The sequence below is a fragment of the Stegastes partitus genome, unplaced genomic scaffold (genome assembly GCF_000690725.1).
Source record: "Stegastes partitus isolate 25-593 unplaced genomic scaffold, Stegastes_partitus-1.0.2 Scaffold55, whole genome shotgun sequence".
NCBI lineage: Eukaryota > Metazoa > Chordata > Actinopteri > Pomacentridae > Stegastes > Stegastes partitus.
The window spans coordinates 314,926-321,401 of NW_007577786.1; positions in this window are offsets into that span (position 1 = coordinate 314,926).

Genomic DNA, 6,476 nt, shown 5'->3' on the forward strand with positions numbered 1-6,476 from the left:
CTTTGACAAGGCTCCAACAATGAAAAACAACACATAAAAAAACACACATAAGACACAAGCTCACAAAGCAGAGATGTCCAAAAGAAATGTTCAAAAGAAACAGCAGCAAATAATATATAAATATATATATATATTGTATATTGTCCTATTTAATTTTGTTCAGGATGGTTATTGCAGTGGGAATACAGGATTTTTTATCCATGGTTTTGAGGGCCAGTGGGACTTTGTAATGGAACTGGAAGAAGTGATGGAGGGGTGAGAGGGGTCCCCTGTGATCAGAGTGGCTTTCCTGATCACAGAGCGGTTATACAGATGTGTTTGTAGTGAACCAATGATTTTGCTGGCCTGATTTACAATACGGGAGAGTTTTGCTTTGTCTAGTGGAGAGGGAGCTGTACCAGGATGAAATGTTGAATGTGAGGATAGATTCGGTGAGTGAGGTGTAAACCAAGGTTAAAATGCCTCTGTTGACAGTTACCTCAGCAGATGAAGGCGCTGTTGTGCTTTTTTTGTACACCCAATCAGCGTGATTTGCACACGACAGACTGGTGTCGATCTCTGTTCTCCATTAATACAACGTGCTGACTGGAACAGCTGCACGCGATCGTCTACTTTTGTGCAGCGGAGGAGTCACGCGATGCGTTAAATGCCTTCTTTTTTATGTGAACAGAGTCTGAAACAGAAAGTCTGGGCTGTCAAAGTAAATTGATAACCACCCTTGTGATGCCCCTAATCCCTGGCTGGGGCTTTAGTTTTGTCGAGCCAGTTTACGCAAAGAAAGTCCGGTTATGTCAAACTTGTTTCTGGTCTCACCAGTTTGTGTGTCAGGAAAGCACCTACTTCAACTGCATGATCAGTGAATGGTAACAATTATTGCGCCTGGGATGGTGCAATAGTGTAAAATTTCCCCACATACTTTCATTGTATTATCATCCATGTGAGGGGGATGAACTCGTGCGGGATCTGCATCTGTAAACTGGAGTTATTGACGCCTACGCTCAGTGGGAGGTGTTCATCTTCCTGTCACTTACTGCCTTTTGGTAATACTTTAACTTCTCACAAGACCGTGCACCCGTGAGGAGCGCCGACCGTCTGCTAAGCATTGCCGGGAAACTTAACCATAACCTGCTGGAATTAGAAATGTAACTAGAATAACAACACAGTCGGATCAGCTAGCTCGGATATTAATACTTAGTGTTAAATTGATTTCTAAGTATCATCCCTGAGGAGATGTCTGCCAGCAGAGGAATAACGCCGATTTTGCTTGGAGTTATGATGGCTCTGGTGGTCTCCGGTAAGCCTTCAAATCTTTCAGGTCACTCATATCTTTAACACTGAAGTTATAATGTAAATGCTTATATTTGCTACAGTGACTGAAGCAGCATTACAGTGTAAAATGCTCCATGCAAAATTTCCTTCTTCCTCAAATAGCCCTAAAGCTTGATGATGTGCACGTTACAGATCAAAAATGATGTCTTACTAGTTAAGCCTCCCATTGCCTTGAAATTTACTGACATCTTTTATCCTTGGGTTGAATTTGGCCCCAGTGATTTACACCTCCAGAAAATATCATTATTCAAATTGCTGCCCAAGTTTATGTGTAAATAGCCCTTTAAATAAAACTGAAAAAAAAAAACATGACAGTGACTTATTTAGAGATGCTAAACATTGAATGGAATCAAATTAACCCCAAAGAGAGCAGGAGGGTTAAGTCTGTTATGTCAATCTATTTAAACTTTGCACCTCGTTTATCTAAATTACTGCAATTAATACAAGGCTTTAGTCTGTGATATTGCATCACATCTGTATGTTTTGCAGGCAAAATGAAGGCAGTGACCCACTAAATTAGAACAAAGTTTGCCTGGCAAAGAGCCTTCTTCAATCAAAAAAAAAAAAAAAAAATGTGCATCCTCATATTTAAGTTTTAGTATATTTAAGATGGGATTGATTACAAGATAGTCACTGTCAAAGTAAATCATTTGTGTAAGATTTAACAGCATGCTGAATGTTTGATCACAGAGGAAGCTTTTTTAAAAAATTTTTTTGAGTGCCTAATTAAATTTGACCAGTCAATACAAAAACGTAAATACCATCCTAAAAGAACACAGTATCTTTATTTAACAGTGGATATTTTCTGTAGCCTAAACCGTCATGTTTAGATAAAGATTTACAGTAGCTTCTCAGACAGGAAGGCAATCAACAGCAAATCTTTCAGCTGTCAACCACATCAATGCTGCAGACTGTCATCGTGTGGTGTCAACCGGATGTAAAAGACAACAATGATTTTTAGATGAGATCAGGTTTACTTTGTGGTTATCAGATTTTGTTGTGTTCTTTATCTTTGATTGGGTTTTTCTTTTCTCTTTTTTTTTACTTTGTTGTGCTCTTTTTTTCTAATTGAATGTGTTCCGCCCACATTTAATTCAGCTATGTCAAATGTAAAAGCAGAAATTAGTCAAAATGATGCAGAGATGTGATTTTATCAGGCAATGAGAAGGTAAATCTTAACTGAAGATGTTTTTTTTATGCATGCAGAACCAGAAAATCCAATTGTTTTCTGTGTCCTGGAGGAATGTTCATGTGACTGTTTTGGCATAGCCTGAATGATCCAGCAACAAACTTGTTTTGGTTTTCCTTTTTCATGCACTTAGTCAGAAATGAAAACAACTTGACTGTGCTCCTTCCTTCAAGGAGTGGCTGTGCATTAGTGTTTGAACAGTAAAACCACAATGGAAAAAATGCATTTAAACAAGGTCAACGGAATCTGGCCAGGAACTAAAAGAATGTAGGGGATCTATAATATATCGTCAAATGATTTGAAGACGCAAATATTTGGCAATGATCATTTATGTAGAAACAGGAGAGGGGGAGATTGACAGCAGAGAACAGATGAGGTTTGGTGATCTCCTATGCAAACAAGTTATGGTCTTCTAATGCAGACACAGCACAATTTTATTTTAATGATTATATTAAATGAAAACTACATTAAGTGCCACAAAACACATCAGATAGTAAAACAATGCAGCAACAATGAAAGCAAGTGTGTATCTCTCTCTCTCTCTCTCTCTGTGTGTGTGTGTGTGTAACAATGCTGGCAGCTCAGGGATTCATTTATATCAATAGTGAAAGATGACTGTTAATAATATACAGAGAGATTTAAATACATTACGCACCATTACACAGGAGCTTAGTGAAAACCGGTACAACAACTTTTGCCTAATTCTCATTGCCGAGGAATAACTGTCAAGTTCATACAGAGGAGAAGCTGAAACCTTTTAACAGGACATTAATGGCAAACAAAACAGCAACATCATTCAATTTTATATTTTCTGTCAGCCTAACTTTATCCATCCTGTGTTTTTCGCCCATTTAAATGAAAGGGAACGAGTATAAAGATGCTTGTCTCACTTGCTGCATCGGTATAATCTCGATTTTCGCTCATGTTTCCACCGTAGTTTTATTAATAAATAATATTAGTTGATTCCACCTAAAAGTTCTAGTTTACTTTCAAATCTCTTCACAAGTAAGAAACGCTGACGTCAAGATTTTCTGATTAAAGTGGGTAAAATAAATGTACTGATAGTTCACCCAACTCTTCAAATTAGCTTCCTACAGAAGAATGAAGATATTAGCAGAAGACCCTGCATGCCCTTTGCTTGTAGTTTAAAGAATGTTTACGTGATGGAAACTTGCACACTGTTGTGTGTTTTTACCATACAATAAGTGAAGCTGTGGTTGTTTCTTCCCATGATGATCTGTACAGTTCTAACCGTGATCAATATGCAGTAATTATTAAAAGAGACAGAGTGAGAGAAATCATAACCAGACAACCAAGTGATCAGCAATCAAAATTAAAAGATGACTCAACAATAAAACAATAACAGGAGACATAAAAAACAGGCAATAATAAAGTTGTAAAAGGAATGAGTTGGCAGTTTATTAGATTCAAGGTTTAAAGGACAAAAAAACACTTGGTAGGTACATTAGGAACATCTATTGGAGCTTTTCTAAGTTGTTGCTGGATTATGTTCTGTAGTGACAAGATTTGGATGTTGAAAGAGATATAAGGTAGTTTGGAAGCTGTAACAGCAGCTTTATGGAAATAATCATCCAATTTACCCCCTTTACGCTCTGTACAAAGGGTAAATTGGACTCTCCTAAACTGGAAAATTTAGAGTCACTGGGAGCAGCTCCATGAGCAGTCTGTATGAAAGTGAGCACTCCAGGAGAAGAGACAGTGGTGAATCCCAAAACTGCTGCTTCTAACTCACAATGCCCAAGTCACCTGTAATGTTTGACTAAACTCTATTGATTGAACTTAATCTCTCAGGTTTATTGAACTTTTTTTTCCCTCCAGTTCAGTCAACTTACTTTAGCTGGTTTTATGTCTTTGGTTCAAGTTTACGTCAGTTAACTCACATTTGTAATGCAGCAGGAAAACTTACATTATGTACTTAAAGAACGTAAATTACAACGTATATTTTAAGGAGATTCTGAGAAGTGGACTAATCCCTGGTCACCTTTTTCTGTAGGTGCTGATGTGACATCTGTCCAAGGCGTCTCAGAAAAAAATGTCCTTCTGCCGTGCAACTGCTCGGGTAGAAATTTGGAAAAGGGTTTTAAGTGGCAGATGGTCGGCAAAAAACCGTTTTTCACACACAATGGATCCCCTCAAGAACCCGTCTTCAGTGACGGCTACAAAGACAGAGTCGAACTACTTCAGTCAAAGGACAACAGTAACTGCTCCATTCTCCTAAAAAAAATCACAAAGAATGACACGGGGGAGTACAAATGTATTTTCTGGATTGAAGAACGATACAATTATGACTCGGTGAATCTAAGTGTTTCTGGTGAGTCATTTTTTTATTTATTATACATACCAACAATATGAATATCTAGTAGATTCTGTCATAATTTTACCTCTTGTCTTCTCTCAGCAGAGACAGCTTCCCTTTCCAGGCTCTCAGTTACACTTGCACCTGGTAAGTATTTATTTTTAATGGTTGTTTCAGAGAAGATTACAAGTAGCCTACAATGATTACCATATTAAAGCAATATGATGTTAAAAGTAAATGCAGCCACAGCCATAATACAACACATGTAGTAAAACAATTTGATACAGGTCTTGTTTAATATTTTTATTGTAATATCTGTGATATTAAACCACTAAGAAAGTCATTTCCTTATTTACTGTGTGATATTTATTGCAGTTTTATTCGATTGTTATAGCACCACCCAGGGCTCCAGGCAATACCAGGATCTTGGTTCTAGTCATGCCCTTTGTATTGTTCGGTCTTGTACTTTCCCTGTTCTTGTTTAGGACTTGGAACGTCTCACGGTGAGTGTCCTAATCCAATCTTACTGTTACTGGTTCAACCAGAGTTGGCCAACACTCGCAGTTGTAAACAGCCACTGAGTTTTCCATTCTGTGTTCATGTGTGTCATTCATGCTCTGTCTCTCCTTATCTTTTTATCTTTGATAGGAAGTTGAGCCAAGACAACAAAACTGACACTGAACTGCAGGTCATGTCAAACTGTTAAAGTACTTTTTATCTGAAGCGGCGATTGGTCATGGACTTGGCATCATGCCCACCCTGTGAGCAGGTTACATCCTGAGTTTCCACCTTATGGAATGTGTTTTTAAAGACTATGAAGTATAAAAGATGTTTATTTTCCAATCTTTCAAGTCCAACAACTTGCAGTACATTGAAATGTGACCGCTGAAGAGTTTTTTTGTAGCAGGTGATGAACAGTGAAACTGTGCCTGGTGAAAATTACATCAGAAGAGGAATTTTTTGCTGACACTAAATAAAACAAGACGCATTTCTTAAAGCACGGGTAAAGTTAGCTCAGATTCGCATATACGTAAAGCAGGCATGGACTACCCTAAGCAAAGTCGCAACATTCTATTTCTATTTTATTGTATTATTTAACAAGCTTAACCTGTTATTGCAACACTTATATCTGTAACAGTCATGTAGATGTATGAAATGTGAATGTCTCTGGTTGACTGGCTACTGTGATTTTCTTGTAAAGCTCACTATTTTCTTACATCACATTGTGTTAAAATAAAATATATATTCTGTAACTGCCTCTGGGGTAGACTGGTTACAGTGAATGTTGCTGGTGCTCCAGATTTGTTTTGCTTTTGTAAATAAGCAGGTTTTGGTTAGCGTGGGGCTGCAAGGTGGATTGGTCGCTAGCACCGTTGCCTCATAGCAAAAAGCTTGCCAGTTTGTGTCCCAGTTAGGACGCCTGGGATCTTTCTGCGTGGAGTTTGCATGCTCTCCTCATGCAGCGTGGGTTCTCTCTGGGTTCTCCGGCTTTCTCCCACACAGTCCAAAAACATGTTGAGGTTAATTGGTGATTCGAAATTGTTCGTAGGTGTGAATGTGAGTGTACTTGGTTGCCTGTCTCTAAGTGTATCCCTGTGATAGACTGGTGACCTGTCCAGGGTGTCCCCTGCCTTCACCCTA